The sequence below is a fragment of the Physeter macrocephalus genome, chromosome 8, assembly GCF_002837175.3.
Source record: "Physeter macrocephalus isolate SW-GA chromosome 8, ASM283717v5, whole genome shotgun sequence".
Taxonomy (NCBI): Eukaryota; Metazoa; Chordata; class Mammalia; order Artiodactyla; family Physeteridae; genus Physeter; species Physeter macrocephalus.
This window is the reverse complement of record NC_041221.1, coordinates 89,058,998-89,076,402: the sequence shown is the minus strand read 5'-3', so window position 1 is coordinate 89,076,402 and position 17,405 is coordinate 89,058,998. Positions and strand designations below refer to the sequence as shown.

The 17,405-nt window shown below is 34.9% G+C and overlaps 1 long non-coding RNA gene across 1 annotated transcript; it reads right to left on the bottom strand.

The window, feature by feature from the left end:
• Positions 1–3,681: 3,681 nt before the first annotated feature.
• LOC114486739 (uncharacterized) lies at positions 3,682–16,970 on the bottom strand. The gene is made up of 3 exons (XR_003680978.1): positions 16,908–16,970; positions 14,755–14,900; positions 3,682–4,619 (listed from the first exon to the last, which is right to left on the bottom strand). It is a non-coding gene; the product is annotated as an uncharacterized lncRNA (long non-coding RNA).
• Positions 16,971–17,405: the final 435 nt, after the last annotated feature.

Genomic DNA, 17,405 nt, shown 5'->3' with positions numbered 1-17,405 from the left:
TAATTACTACTTCTCTGTTTATCTTGAGGTCTGACAGCATCTCTTCCTTTCTTACGGGTTTTTGTTCTGTAAATATTTGAGTTGTCAGTCTAATATATGATTCACAGTTGTTCCAACCGTGAGAAATGATCATTTCACTACAGGAACAGTTCCTCATGTCCAAGTTGCTCTCAGGTTCTCTGTTGTTGTCTCTTTATTTGCAGCAATACTTCATACATAAACCAGCACAAACCGTTGTTTACATAAATCATCTAAAGTGTTAATACTTTTGATAAATAAGTAGTTTACATTTGTTTTATAAAGATCACCTCACTAATAAAACAAATCATAGCCCAGGTTTTTCTTCGACCCAGACAGAAAAATTCAGAATTTTGATAGTAAGAATTTAATTCATTTCCATGGATTAAATCTGACTGTATTAGAATTAGTGCATGTTCTCACCTGGAAGTGTGGAATAAATAGTAAATAAAATTTGAAAGGATATAAAGAAGAGGGACATTTTGGGAGCAAGATAAATTTTCTCCTGTTTATTGAGATATATAAACTTATCAGAAAATAGTTGCTACTTAATAACAACCAACAAATGATAGACTGCCACACCTAAGTTATTATATTAGGGCTTTTTGACCTAAAGATCTGTTCACCACTAATCCTTGAAATGAGCTTCTAATGATACAAATCTTGAACCTCATCACCAGCACTGATGGCTCTAAATAAGTTGGTTTAGGTAATGACAGTACACTGGTTTGCTTGCTAAAGAAATGTTATTTACTCTTCTCCCTCTGTGCTTTTTTGGCAGTGAGAAGATAGGGGGAAATTGTAAAATTCACATTCCAATAAGTTTTTCAAATATTAATCATTGCCCAGGTAATTCATGACATTTTCATTGATGTGTGTGTTTATGCTCATAGGGGGAAATCAGTGAGCAAGTCCCGGGGAAGAGAAAGACCACTTAGAACAGCAACCAGAATTAGTTCTCAATAAAGCGAAATTCTGATTAGCTAACTCCCCACTCCCACACTTGATAGCAAATATTTGCTTTGTTTATTATAAAAATGCAAAAGTCACCATCGTCAAATAACTTTCTTGCTTATTTCTAATGATTCTGGGGGAATATTTTGATTTTTGGTACAAAACTCTCTGGATGTGGTTTGCTGTTTTTCCCCTCCTGTTGTTGATATGAAGAATTTCTAGTCAGGGTAAGAAAAGGTGTTGCTTGTGCAGAGAATTCGCTTAGTGAAGCAGGCTAATAGGCTGACCAGTCATTAACTAAAACACAGCTGGGAAGAGGCTATAATCCCCCAATTTCCTTCACAAATGCAGTAAATAAATATTCAAATGAAGCCGTGCACACATTTGCATATGTTTTAAACAAAAGCCCAGCTGAAGATTTGGTTTAAAAGCTCAGCTACTGTTCCTCCCTTTTCTACCTACAGTTCCTCTACCTGAAGAGTTTGTATTTTACACATGTCCCCATACTTCTCCCCAAATATCAGGCCCTTTTACTTCAAGAGTTATCTTAGAAATCTTCTCTCTTGCTGCCCCCCCATTAGCTCTCTCACTGAACCCCATTTTAACAGGAATAAAAGTCTCCTATCAAGTTAAGTCTCCTTTTTTCTCGGTGTTTTAAATTTGAACATCTTTAACGTGTAATATGCCATTGGCACTCTTTTGTGTTCTGCTGCTTCATGAAGGGAACTCTATTTTTTTGGACCCCGGAGCAGGTAATACTTAGGAAATAAAACTCTGAGCCTTGACCATGGTACAACTGATTTGTTAACCCCATGGCTTTAGGAAGCAGACTCAAATCATCTTCCTAAATTCTTAGTCTGTCCTCTGAGATTTCAAGCAAGTGATGCAACATAGGATGCTGTTCGGTTAATTATTCCTTAGAATGAGCCTCAATATTATTACAAATTCCCCATTCTGCTTCTTTCCCTCTCCTGCTCTTATTCCATGATTGCAATTTCTGGAGTTAGATTCTAGGGCACACCTGACCTTAGGCTCTTCTGGGTTGCTTATCCTGAAGCGGTGTGAGTCCCTCCCAAGGTGAAGAAATATAATTAGAAGAAAAAAAGATCATTCAGTGAGGAGCCTAAGGTAGGACACAGGGGGTTACTTTCTAGGGGAAAAAAATAGATTGAAAAAAAATATTTTAAAGTGATTCTGAAAAGAAAAAGAGGAAAAAAATAGAGTTCTGCAGTTAAAGAAAGAAGCATATGAAAAATTAGCAAGGTAAATTAACTTTCAGTTGTTTTCAATCCTTCTTGTGACTCTAGCAAGTTTGCCTCACCCCTCTTCCCCAGTGGAGAAAGAAAAATAAGTGGATAGAAGCCAAATGCCCAAGGAGTTTCTAGGTTAAAGTGAATTTGTGCTTTTTCTTCTAGTTGTAAGAAGTGGACTATAATTATTATACACATGTATAAAGACATATACAATGATATATATATAATATATAGCCTGTATGTATACATATATATTTGCATACTATATATAAATATGTTTGCATTCATTTGGAAAACATTGACTCTCAGCAAAGTGAGGTACATAGGTTTGAAATCTGTGAATCTTGGGTTAGTTATAGAAACTCTAAATTAGAATTTGGGCCTTTAATATTCTATTCTAAAATAGGTAATAGAGGAATTATTTTGGCCAAGCTGTATTTAAATGCACGCAAGGAATCTCTATTAGTGCCTTGTTAGTTACTTGCTATACAACATCCTGACGTGTTTTAATTCTGCTATACTTAGGAGCAAGTGTAGCTTAAACAATAAAGCTTTCGAGAGCTGAGATAATAAAAGATTTTTTTTCTTCTCATTCAGTCACGTTTACAAAGCATACTCGTAGGGAGAAAGTCACTATCCTATAAATGATAATGCTTTGTATTTTTAACAAAACCGTGTCAGTGTATTTGGTGTTACCCTTTTTTTTTTTACAAGTAAATGTTTTGTTCCTGAAGAAAATAAAAGCGTTAATACTAGGAGGCCAGTTCAAACATACGCTCTAGCTGATATTATCAAAGTACAAAAGGCACTTTTAAGAATCAAGTTGTGTGAATTGTGCTGTGTGTCTATGAGCATTATTTTGTAGAGGCTTCAAAGTTTTCAAAATGCATATAAAACATGGCAAAATAACAATTGGGATTTCTCTGGTTTTTATCTACTTCTTTTTTTTTTTTTCTACACATTTCCTTAACAGGTTGTTAATCTTTTCTTCCCCCTCTGGTCAAGTCACATTGGACAAAACACTGAGTTACCTTATTTGATCACACAAAGGCTTGACAAGATAAAGTGCCCAGAGGAGCACCTGTTGAATTTAAATACAGCTTCTTTTTGTTTATTTGCCTGCTATTGCAGTTGAACTTTTCATGAAAAATGGTACATCCCCATTTTCTTTTATCATCCTCAAAGCTTCTGAACGCTTACTTAAAGGTTCTAGTAAAGTCTGAATATGTATTCATCCATAGCCACTTTAGTGTAGCTCCTCCATAAATTAATAAATATTGGAGATGCTCCCTAAAAAGGAATGATAATAATATCATTTCTCATTTGTATAGGAGATAAATTACATTTTTCAAATAAGTTTCAAACGAATTATCTCTTTTGATTATCATTTTATTTTCTGTTGTTATTACTCTATTTGTTGGTTTAAGCACAAAAAGTTATTTTATAATTGCTTTTTTCCCTATTTTTTCTTTTCATTATTGTAAAGGCTCCAAGTCACATGAAATTGTGGTGTTGTGTATTGGGTTAATGCTTCCTAATCAGCTTTCATATCAAAGATGCTGGAATTCATGCAAGTAATCATAAGCTATGAAGTGATGAAATCTAGCAGAGAGAGAGCGAGCACTTCAGGCATCGTGGCAGGGAGACTTTTATCATCCATTCCGTCTGAGTAAACGCAGTGTGTCCAGCAGTCCAGTGTGAGGTCATGGCTGCCCCAGAATTTGAGTGGTTGGGGATATTTTGGGATGCTTTCATTAGAAGGTACAGAGTATAGTTAAAAAACAAGCTTGGGGCGCCAGCATATGATTATGGCAAGACGGGCTGACCACTGGGAAATTGCTGAGCCAACAGGTCAGGGAGTCGGGTTGACCTCCTCTGGGGCCAAATCCACAGAGAGCCACCACCCAGCACACCTTCTGAGGGATAATCTGAAGCACTCAGTGTTCCAAATACTCATCTGAGCAACAGATGTTTTTGTAAGACAAAAGTATTGTACATTTTCAAAGGCTCTGTGTGTGAATCTTCTTGCCTTTCTATTTTTAAAGGTGCTTGTATCCAAGAAATATTCCTTATATTTACTTTAGAATGATCAAGCATCCTTGCTGCCTGCTTCCTTGGTGGGCGTGTGGGATGGTAGTTGTAGAAGGGCTCTAACCACAATGCTAGAGTCATACACTTCGCAGGCTGCAAGTTACCAAGAGCTTGTTCAGAGAACTATTATATAAAGCAGGTATTTTTTAGACTTCTTGTATTTAATGACATTGAATGCTTCTGGATAAAATCTTTCCGATTTCAATTTGTGGTTAACAAAATATTTCTTTTCTTCTTGTGCTTCGTGCTTCTTATAGCACCCAAACTCGATGTTTTTTTTTTCCTTCTTGATTTTCAAGCATCCTGTTTACACAAAGCATGGAAAAGAGTTAAAATGAGAGAGAATTTAGAGAAGGTGTCATTTGATAACCATGACAACTCAGAAGGCAATAAGAAGAAATTTGGAATCTAATATTTGTTTTATGAGCAATAGAAAACCTAGCAATTGAAGCAACAGTCCTCTGTTGCCTGGCATAGTCAGGCGACAGAGGACTATGGTTGAAATAGAATAAATCTGAAGAAAATGGGAAAATGTTAATCTGATAACTTGGAAAGAAAAATATATAACAAAAATCCACTAATGTCACTTTTTATCATCTTACAACATCTCACAGAGTTTTCCTATTTGAAAACAGAGTATGATCCACTGGTGCCCCCATGCCCAACTGTTCTCCACCCTCACTTCCTCTCCTATCCTTAATACATATGAAACATCCCTTCATGATATTTTGATTGGGTAATAGTGTGTACGTTTTCTTGAAAGAATAGGAAAAAATGAAATAAAATGCTAAGCAAGATAAAGTAATAATGATAGACTCTAAAACAATTGTGTTAACACATTGACTCTTAGGGTGTCAGGGAGTTCAGTTTAATTCAGTTTGACTTTAGGTAAATGTCTTGAGTTTTTATGAATCAAAATTAATCTTTTAAGTTTGTATCCTATAAGAAGCCAAAGGTGTATTGTATATCAACCAGAACAGACGAAGTTCAGATCTGCAGTGACTGTGATTGTCAGGTTTCTGCTGAAAATACAACATATCAACAATAATGGAAATTCAAGTTTCTACAGAAAAAGGAAATTTATAAGAAATCAGGCCCCACTTACCACTTCATAGCTTGTCTTCATTTGAGTACATGTGTATGTGTATGTGTATGTGTGTGTTTCTTTATGTGCACGTCCTTTTCCTGGCCAAACATTTGCCTCTTCTCTAATTTATTTCCTCCCTTATCGTTTCTTTCCCTTTCCTCTTTTAAATATATCCTAAGGTCTTCTTCAGCAAGTCCAGGCCATCTGTCCTCACCATACTAAATAAGCATTCGTGGACACATGGCTGCCTCCTCCAGACTGACAAAGGCTCTTTAGCATAGCTGAGAGAGATGACCCAACAGCAGTGGTAAAGAGGCCTAAAAATATTTAAAGTACAAAAAAAAAAAAAAAAAATAGCAAGACCCACCAACTTTCTCTTTACTTGACTCCCCCTTTTTTCTTAAGTTTATTTTATGTTTTACCATTGGAATCTGCCCTAACAGAATGCATTTGCATAATTGCCTGCCAAATTAGATGTAAGCTTATTTTTAAAGTTAAAGAATTCTTATATCAGAGAAGAGAAATTAATAATAATTTAAAAAAAACAACCAAAACAACCTTTAACTTCCTTTTAAGCCATGGTTGCGTATATTCCCCTGTAGTATAATTGGCAAACATTTAAAAGACAGAAAGGTGATTATGTGTAAGAAGCACCCCTGAAATTTCCACTTCTATAGTAGATATGAGGGGATTGGTAGATATATATTTTTAGCAGTTTAATAAGAATGCACTCAATGAGCAGCTACGCTTTCAAATAACTTACATAAATTGTAAGTCATAATAGGACACAGAGTTTTTGAAAAGAATATTCAATGGATTAAAATTTTACGTAAAAGACTGACTCTCTTTTCTTTTCCAGTTGACCAGTCCTTGATTTTTTGCACGCTCTATAGAAAATTGACTTGTTTTATTCCCAATGAATACTTTCTTCTTACATAAGTTTGTTAGTTTATTAAAGCATTTTATCTAATGAAAAATATTTTAATTGGATGTAAATTATCACTTTATTTTTTCACAACAGATGCTGTGTGAATTACACGAACTTATATGAATTTCTGAGCTACTCATAAGTATTCAGAAAACTGCTGAAACCTGTTAACTGAATAGAAGATAAGACATTCCTATCCTCTTTATGGACTAAACCTTGCTTATGTAAAATGCATTAGGCATTTTTTTCCCTGAAACTTAAGAAATTATATTTAAGCCAGTGTTTCTTCATTCTTACACCTGTACTATATATACTTCCACCTATCCTAAGTATAGCCCAAAATGATATCTTCTAGAACTAGTTACAAAATGGCTGAACACGACCTGTCATGTACTTTATGTTAAAGAAAAAACTTTGCTTCACATTGCTGTTATCTATATAGACCATCATAAATCTTTTCTTAGAGTGCTTTTGGCTTACTTCCAGTTATTACTAGTTAATTTGCTGAAAAAAATCTGTTTCTTTAAAAAAGTCTACAGTAAAAAAAATTTTAGCAAAATGTAATTTTATAATTTCTAGAAAGAAAAGAATATTTTTTAGATGGCCCTTAAATTATGATGGCACAAACAACAAGACATCCTTTTGATGCAACAAAACAAAAGTTAGGCAGAAAAATTATCATCTTATCTCTTTGAAACACAAGCCAGGATTTTCAGTTTTACAGACCCTCTTTGAAAAATCTTGGTATACATGCTATTAGAACTGGTCTTATGAGAGCTTGTGTGTGTGTTTGTGTGTGTGTTTGTGTGTGTGTGTGTGTGTGTGTGTGTGTGTGTAGTGGGTAGAAGCAACGAGGTGGGAAAGAAGGAACTGAACTTGGTGATAAATTTCATTAAGCAGTAGGTGTTCATCAGTGTGTGTCTTAACAATGTTCAGTGTTTTTTATAGAATGTTTTCCCCCTTCAAAAAAAAATCTAGTGGGTGTTCAGTGGGTTCTTTTGTTGTTCAGTCTGTTAATTAGAATTTTGCAACAAGTCTTAAATGAGGAACAAAGTATGGTAGAAAGGTCTTACTTTAAAATTTAGAAAATGTGAATGCCAAAATCAAAGTCAGAATTATAAACATGAGTGGAAAAATACCAAAGGATTTTATATGTTTGAAAAGAAAAAGCACAGCACCCTCTGAGAAATATAAAGCTAGAATTAGAGATGTGTTCGGGAACTGATTTGGGAAGAAAGCAGGATCAAGCAAGCAGAACTCTGTACAGATAGTAGATAAAATGCCCATACATTTACAGTTTCATTTTGGCTGACAGGGGGAGAGCAAATTATAGTTCTAACTCAAGAGTTTTCCAAATTCTGGATAAATGGGTAGAAATCAAGGAACTGCTTCATCTTTACTATACCAAACCTTTGTTGTTGTTTTTTTAATGGAAGAAAAGAAGTTGGGAAGAAAGACCAGGGAGTAGAAACATCTGGCTCTGAGGGCCAGTCCAACCTTCCCTAATATGACTTAAGATGCAAGCTACAAGTGTAAGGCATTTCTTGTACATTTTTGGGCCCCATTAATGAATTTTTCTTCCATAATTCTTTTCAGTTTATTGTGTCAAATTCTTATGAATATTAATGGATAAAGAATTTCAACCATACATCTTCTGTATGTTTTAAGTTTTATACAAGAAAAATAATTGGCTGAGAACTTATAGATAATCCAATTGAAAATAAGCCCCAAATTAGTGAAGGAGCAATTGCATTCTGTTGGAAGCAACATAGAATAATGGAATAATACAGACATTAAATCACAAGACCTAAATCATAAATTCTTACTCCACCTCTTACTAGGTATATGCCCCTTATCAAATTACCCACTTCTCTGAGCCTCAGCCTCCTCTTCTGTAATCAGGGGATAGTAATAGCTTCATCATGGACTGATTATGAATACTAAACATGATAATATACGTAAAGTGTCCAAAAGAGGTTTGGTGCCATAGTGGGTGCTCCGAAAATGTAAAGTCCCCAACCTCTGCCTACCTCAACCTGGACTATGTAATGGTACATGATCAGTTTAATCACCAAAAAAAATGATTGCTTAAGAATTTTCCGGAACAATCAGATACTTTTAGTATTGAAGTCAACAGTCTTCTTAATAAAGACTATGATCAATGTAAAGTGGATTTTCATATTTTGAAGATGTATGTGGGTAACTCTAGTAGGGGAGTTTTCTTTAAAAAAAATCCCCTATTGAGAGCCATGACTATCTTGAGTTCTAATAGGTATCAAAACTACTATTTCAGTAACAAATTCCCCTGAATTCATGTATCCTATTCCATGGATTCACAGAGAGAACAGTATGAATATGGAATATAAGCTATTCATATAATACTTAGAGTTTTGATATTGTCACAGTTGAATAAATTTTATAACTATACAGATTTGGGTAAAAGGGGGATTATTATTATTTTACAAAATGATCACTGAACTTCTCTCAATATTTGGCAATGAAAAATGAATTCAAATTATTTTAAATTTAGATACTTGTGTTAAGTATTGTGATAAATTAATAAATCATCAAAATAAAGCAATTTTGAAATTAATACATATATTTAATTTGGGGAAATATGAGTTTATTTCTAACAGTTATTTTAAAGTGTTTTTAAACTTTTTTTTAAAAAGTGAAATTAATGCATTCTGTTACCTTTAAAAATCTCTTTTAAAGACTCTCTACATTGGTACATATAACGTAGATGGAACTGACAACTAGTAAATCTTATGCAAAACCACTACTCTATAGAAAAATTGATATTCTGCAAATGAGAAAAATAACCTTTTTGAAAAAATTATACCATACCATAATGCTTCATAAAATTTTAAAATTTCTTTTCTGTGGCTTGAGAAAAGGAATTTACTTCTGGTCAGTAATATAAAGAATACACTTTGCCACTATTTAGATTTTTCTGGAAGTCATTTTGTCCTTCCAACAAGTAAGTCTATAAGTGTGGAGTTTATTGTAGTAATTCTGGAGAAAGAGTGTGAACAAATATAATGGTGTTATTTGTCATAACTTAAAAATTGATAAATGTCCACTTTTAGCTGATTACAATGTCTTCTTTTTTACTTTAAACACATGAACATGTATGTATGCACACATAGGCACACACACACACACACACACACACACACACACTTCCTTTTTATGCATTTAACTCTGCTCAAAGAAACACTACTGAAGCTATTTTTCCGGGCTGATCTCAGAAATCAACAGTGAAACATAGCAGAGTTGCTTTAACATTACTTGTGTTCTATTTTACCTGTATTACAAGGGGTTCAAATATTTTTGGAGCCTAGAAAAACCTAGTGGAATTGACATCACTTCACAAAGATTCCATAAGGCCAACATCTAACTTTGCTTTCCACTAACAGCAGAAACAGTTTAAATTACTGTGGAAACAGAAGCACAGATACTTTGCCAGAATCTGTTCTATAAAGTAATAGTAATTACTTTCTCTTGTTGTCAGACAGGAGGATACCACATAAGTAAAGGAGAGAGAAAGTTGCTGTAAGGGAAGAGGATAGGGTGTGAAGTATACAAAGAGAAAGGCTGATTCAAGGGAAAATAAAAGGGGTCTGCCTGACAAGGAATATTTTTTCATAAAACTTTGGCTTTTTTACAAGATAAGTTAAAGAAATTGTTTCTGGCTAGTTCAAGTAGTAAAACAGTTCATTTGGATTGGTCTAAGTGTGCATTTGAGTTTCTGTCTAGAGAACATAGTTTGACCGTAAACCCATGATTTTGCACTTGTTTCTAGCCAGGACAGAAACAGTCTATCTCATTTTGGTGAAGAGGTTTGAAGCATTATCTTCATTATAACCTCTGATTCTACAAAAAGATAAAGAACGGTGTTCTTTTTTTAACATGTGTGTTTATTTTTTTTTAATTGAAACAAATTTGCATACTGTTATATGTCAAACATATTTCCATAAAGAATGGTCTTCTTTGAATTTCTCCAAATCACACTGTGAGGGTGACCAGGACAGTATAGTTTATACTGAGATAAAAGCTCCCAAACGCAGTAGATTAGCGTAACAATAGTGTACTTCTTGCTAGTATTACATATTCATCACAGGACAACTTGGAACTCTGTTCTACATCTTCTCACTCCAGGCAAATGATGCTTCTACCATCTGGAAAGTTGCTGGTTGCCCTGGCAGGAGAAGGGAACAACAGCAAATTGAACTTTTCTTTTAAAGGATCCATCTTGAAATGACACCTGTCACTTCTCCTCACATTTCATTAACCAAAGCAAGTCATAAGGACATAAATGTGTTTCATGTCAGGAGGACAGGGAAATGCAATTTTGCCATGTGACCAAGAGAAGTGTTACTAGTGACCAATCACACGAGACAAACCAACCAGTGAGGAGGCTGAATGATTAATTTTGTCTATTTTAATTGTTGTTTATAATCCCTTTCATTGTAATAATTATGGGAAACCTACATTGATTAATGTGGTCACAATTAATGAGTAATTTATCCTTTATAGTTTTGTTTCAGACAAAAAAAAATAGTTTCCTATGTATCCATTTCCCTGAAATGTTTTTTCCACAAAAGAACAGCCACTGGAAAATTATTGGACTTGTAAAAACTTAACTATTACAATAAGTAACCTAGAGTCTCAGTACATGAGTCTCAGTATACACAGTATAACAGTGCTATGGACATCATTTTTCAGTTTATTTTGTATGCTCTTTTCTGTCTTTCCGTGTGGAAAGTCAGGGCTCCTGCTTTATCCAAAAATGTCCTTGGATTGACATCGCCATTATGGCTCCAATTGTTATTGCTGTGCTGTTGCCAAGGCAGCCAAAATATAGACCTGGGTTCAAAGTAGTAACTGGGTGTGTAAGAGGGTAGTCACTTCCACTCTCATGAATACAGCTGCTCTGAATGTGACAAATACCATTATCATCATGGGTCTTGTTACGTCAAACCACAAGGTGCTATCTGAACAAATGCTTGGTGTTACTGTCAGATTCTTGGATGTGTCACATTTTTCTTTGGATCTTTGGGTTATTGTAACAGGTGTTTGTAAACATTGTAAAGCCCACATTAGGTACAGAATTGGTAAGAAAATTTTGACCCGAATGTCTGCCCTCTGAACCATCATAAGGAATGCAGCATGTCTGCTGACATTTAAAGCAGTAGATTTAAATAGCAACCGGGATCAACTTCCAGCTGAATAAGTCAATAAGCATTTTCAGTTTCTGGCTCCCTCTGGGTCAGTTTTCTTTCACTGGCTGAGCTGAGAAAGTCCAAGGGTGTTCAGACCTTAAATGACAAAAGGGTAGCAAATAGGTGTTTCCAACAAACTTTTGTCTTGGCGGTATTTTTCACTGAGTCTAATATATCCCCTTCGATAGTTAAAAGTTACCAGTGCTTGTTGAATAGCAGTCTTTTTCTTTGGAAACAGGGACACGGGCAGCTTTAGAATTTGTCATGCTCTGATCTCTTTCATTCTGAAAATACCCCATGCTATTTTACGTAGTGGTAATGAGTTAGATATTTCTAGTGCTTGCCTGGGTAAGCAGTCATGAGGGCTGTTGTAATAAATAAATAGTAAAAGCACACTGCTCTGATAATAGCAACTTTCATTGAAGGATGTGAATGTGCCTTGCAGAAGAGTGATACAGAATCCTTAGAAAGGCTTTTATTAGCAGAAATGTAATACAACAGTTTTAAATGGAGCAGTAAGCCAGAATGGAGAAAGCATCTCTGACATTGTGTTCCTAGTATCAGTTGTAATTTTGGACACCCAGGCTCTCAACCCAAGCAGTTGAGAAGCGAAGGAAAATTCCCCTACAGAAATGCACTTATAGCACATTGAATATTATGGGAAATCTTGACCTTAGGATTTTTGGATTTTGAAGACAGCACATATCCACCAACAAATTGTATCAGACAGTCACCTATGGAAGAATTCAACTGCTATATCCAGTTGGAATTTTACTTAGGATTAAAAATAAGATTCTTACAATAATAGTCATCCATCCATCTATCCTTCTTAGGATAATTAGATATGTTATAGCTATGACCCCAAAAGTTCAAGAAGTTTCCATCAAGCTTGCTTAATTACAGTAAACTATCATATAGGTATATATACTTTTATTACATGTGTACATATATAAAGGGTTATAACAACAGAGATATTTTATAATTTCTAAAATAAGTACATTCTTAAATAAAATGAAGCTTCTTACTTTAAAAAAAATTTGGGTCATAATTAAAGTTAGGATTAAATACATAACCATGAGGGTACGGTAACTTAGGTGCCTGCTGGGTGACAGGACAAGTCAAACTAGATTTAAGTTCACTATGGATAATTGAGAATTGACTGAATGTGAGGTGTATGATTTCATTTTAAAGTGAAGGCGAGTCCATGATGTTTGGACAAATTGAGATTTGTTCTAAACTACACACACACACACACACACACACACACACACACACACACACACGGAGAATCTCAAACTGAAACTGGCAAAGTTGTGTTCTGCTGTTTTATATTGTGATGCTGTTTGTGAGATTTCTCACTTTGTTCACATGCTGCTTTGAAATAAAGATGGCACTTTCATTAGGGCACATGTCCTATATTTCTTTGTGAAATCAAAACTGAAAATGGAGGCTAGGAATAGTGCCTGAGATCTCTTATGTATGTTTTGTCATGAAAATTATTCTTTGTCAAGGCTGGTCCTGTATAATGGGGGGAAAAGTGTATTTCTGGGGCACCATTTGTAACATTATTTCTATAGAAAATTCTATGAACAAAATCCCTTGATAGGATGGATATTTGCTTGCATGATATAGAGGATATGTAACATATTGATATCCTTATTACACTATAGTCCATAGCACTTAGAGCTCTAGTCTAGAAAACTTGTAACAATAGATGAAAGAGAGTAAAATCTATAGATCAGCACTTTCTATAAACCCTATTATTTCTGGGGCACTAAACTGTGGGCTCCTAGGAGCCCACAGTTTAGTGCCCCAGAAATAATAGGGTTTATAGAAAGTGCTGATCTATAGATTTTACTCTCTTTCATCTATTGTTACAAGTTTTCTAGACTAGAGCTCTAAGTGCTATGGACTATAGTGTAATAAGGATATCAATATGTTACATATCCTCTATATCATGCAAGCAAATATCCATCCTATCAAGGGATTTTGTTCATAGAATTTTCTATAGAAATAATGTTACAAATGGTCCTTACGTTTCTAAGTTCACAGGAAACAGATAAAAACAAATCTTGAACTTGTATGTTACATTTATTATGCGTGCTCCCCTCCTAGGTGCCCCATCTCCTGGTCAGAAATGTCAGTCTTCTAAAAAGGTTGATCCCAGCTTTGTTAATAGAAAATTATCTGAGAGTACCAATTTCCACTAATTCATGAAAGTGTGAATGACCGACCGTTAATCCTTTAAATTCCCAAAGGTTGAGTAGAGTAATTGTTACCCAAATAAATCATGAATTTGTAGAATCTTAATACAAGATAATAACCGGAAGTAAAAAACATTCAGATAGTATGTTAAGGATGTACTTTTCAGCCAGCACGTGGGTGGGCAGATCATATCAGTGTAGACTTGTTTCTGGATCTTTTTGTCTATAATGCTCACTATGTGGGTACCATTTCTATTTTTAACTTTTTGCACCAGAGAATCTCTAAAAAGTCCCATTTGTCTTCATTGTAGTTCCCATTTCAGCAGCTGCAAGGCACTGGTGTGTGGGAAAAGCGTGGCAGGAAAGAAGGTATTGTGTACATTGGTTTGGGGTAAATCAGAAACCCTGGGTATTTGCATTCAACTCGGGACTTTCTGGAGATAGTGCCTTAACTGGAACACTGTGAGACATTCAGCCTTTGTGGAAGGCAGTTGAGAAAACATTGAAGCCCCTCAAATCATACCATTTGGGTGGCCTTTTCTACCCTTTATTTGTAACTCAAATATTCATTTTTCTAATTTCTAAGTGAAATAGATGAAGTTTGTAAATCATAAGCCTGGCTTTCATAGCCATAGTCCTAACACTCATTAATCCTGTGTTCTGAGGAAAATCACTTCATCTCTTTGGATCTCAGTTCTCTCATGAGTCAAATGGCATCGTGATACTAGCTGTGCTCTGTGCTGGTGGAGACATGACAGACTATTCGATGCTAACATGCTTAGACAGTGTTAGGAACATTATGCAAATTTAACATGTTTTAATAAAACTAGGAAAAGGAACAAAACGCAGCATTAAATATTTTTCTCTAACTCTATATTAGAACTAATTTCTTATAGAAATCAAGGTCAAGATTTAGGGAAGTCAATATATCACTACTTTCTTAAACTGAAAACAAGATGCAGTTTCACATTTTATAAAGTAATTGTTGGGATACCTTTATGCAGCTGCTTGCTTTCCACCTTTCAGAATGCCAGAGAATGCAATGTACTTCTCAGGATCCTTCAACACCCAAGACAAAAGTTTTTTCTCCCTTTTATGGTCTGTGTCTTTTTCTTTTACACTTGGGGTACCAGTCTTATTCTAGGTAAAGATTCAAAGATATTTGAGCATATGCGATAAACTAAACTAAAATTAAACTAAAACTGAACTAAAATTAAAAATACTGTTTTAATTTTATATCAGACAAAGCACTTATTAGAGTGCTTGGTTTTATTTTGGAGCCCAAGAAACAGCCTTTGGTAACTTCAAGATGTAGGTAAGGAAATATTTCGAGGATTGGGTCCTGTGTAAAACATATTGAAATGGAGACGGGAAAGAGTAAAGATTTCTGTATCATTGTCACTGAGGTCCGTTTATACCCGCAGTCCATGAAGCATTAGGAAATACAAGCCACAGTGCCATTAACACAACTAGACATTTCTACTTTACCCAAAGAGATGGTATGGTGCAAAACCAAACACTGTATGACTAGTTTCTATAGGTTGCAATTGCACAGACTTGGGTCTATGACATGTGTCATATTATATGCCTAATGGATAGCTCCATTTGATAAAAATCTGAATTAATTACAGTTTTCAATACTCATGCTCCAAAATATCTCACAATGGATAATATTATTTCTAAAATGTAAAGCATGATATGTTTCCACCAATTAGAAGCAGATTTTAAAATATGTATTTATAATGTATGTTCAATATATTACATATATTGATATACACATATGGAAATACACATAAGCATATTCATATATAATTAATAATCTCAAACCTTCTCAATATTATTCTATCACAAAGTCAGTTTTCTCCTGGATTTATGTTAATTTTGTATTTTTAAATTATTCTTATTCTCTTTATCCATGAAGAGTTCTGGTAACTCTATAAAATATCCAGACATTTAATACACACTGACTTCTTGGACATTAAAGTGACTTGAGTGCCAAAACCCAATACATGGGAATGTAGCAGACCTAAGGCCACCTTTGAATCGGTGCATTGTTCACAGCTTCAGCAGAAAGCATACTGGACAAGGTGGGTTCCATTATGTCCCTTGCTAAGTAATTCAGCCCAGGGAGTCACAGAAGAATCCATTGACTTCCAAAATGAAAATAATGGAGGTGAAAGAGTAAGTCAGAAATCTGGGTGTCCTCCTGACTCCTGACTCTCCATCACCCACACTTCTAATCAACAACACCAAGTCTATCTCTTAAACTCCTTTTATATTCATGAGTTTTCTTTAGCACACCCCCTCCAGTCACCATTATTTCTCCCCTGAATCACTGAAACAGTTTCTTAAACAGTTTCTTATCATCTAGCTCCCCTGAAATTAATTTTCCACATTGCAGTAAATATAATCATCCAAAAATTCAAATAATATCAAACCTCTCCCCTACCGAAAAGTCTCTTATACTGCTTCCCTGAACCCTAAGGACAAATGGATGTTTGTTTTATTTGTTCATATTCGACCTTGTCTTTCATGTGGCTAGTTTTCTTCAACTACCTCAAGATTCTTGGATGTGTAGTCACACTTATGAATGATGGACTATATTGAATAGTCAAGGTAGCTGGCATGTATACTGTTTGCTCTTGTTTAGGACTGTTTCCCCATGAGGCCTCTTAGCTGAGTGATAAGGCTGACTGAAGGTTCTATATAAGTTGGGAAGTCAGGGGGATATTTTGACAACCAGTCTCTTTGAAGTACCCCTGGGAAAAAAGCAGGTTTCAGAACAGGAACCTCCTTCAGGCCTGGTACATTACACTACCAAAAGGAAGTGCTCTTCTGCCTGTCATCTTACATCTATATTTCCTGTGTCTGTGTGCAACCTAGAGTTAGGCTGAGGTCTGTTATACTTCTGTCTTAGACCCCAGCACCTTCAGAAGATAACTTTCTTAGGAACATCATCCATATGTTCACCTGATTTTGAGAATAACTCTTGGCTTCAGCCACAGGGAATAAGCATTTGCTGCCAAACCATAGCTCTATTTACATCTGTGTTGGGGGAAGAGCTCAACTTTCCCAGTTGTTTGGAAAGTAGACTCCTAAATAATGACCAAGGATTGCCCCCTGGCTTATCCGTATTTGTTGATTCACCTTGAAGATCTCTGGTGACTTTTATTAAATTTAATCTTTCATTTCCCTACCAATCACATGTCATTTGTTTTCTGTCCTCCCAGAATTTTTATAAAATTTTGATTCACTGATGATACATTTCTTGTTTTCCAGAGTGTCATGGTGTCATTCATTTTAATTTATCAATTCTATTAATTCAAGGAGACTTTGAGAGAAAGAAAATATAGACAGATATGAGTTTTCAGTTATCACATTTTTAAAGTCAATTGAAGTTATAGTAATTAATAGGAATGAGCTAAATTCTATACATTTTTGAACTCTACTAACAACTAGGAGTTAATTGATAAATGATTCAGTGAAGATTTGAAAACTATCATAATCTACCCATAGGAGTTGATTATTTTAAGGGATCCAAGATAGTTTAAAAAAAGAAGAAACCAGAAATATCAAATGTGTGGGGTCTTTCTTTTCAAAATGGCTACAAAATATTATTGATGGACACCAAACATTTAATCCTCA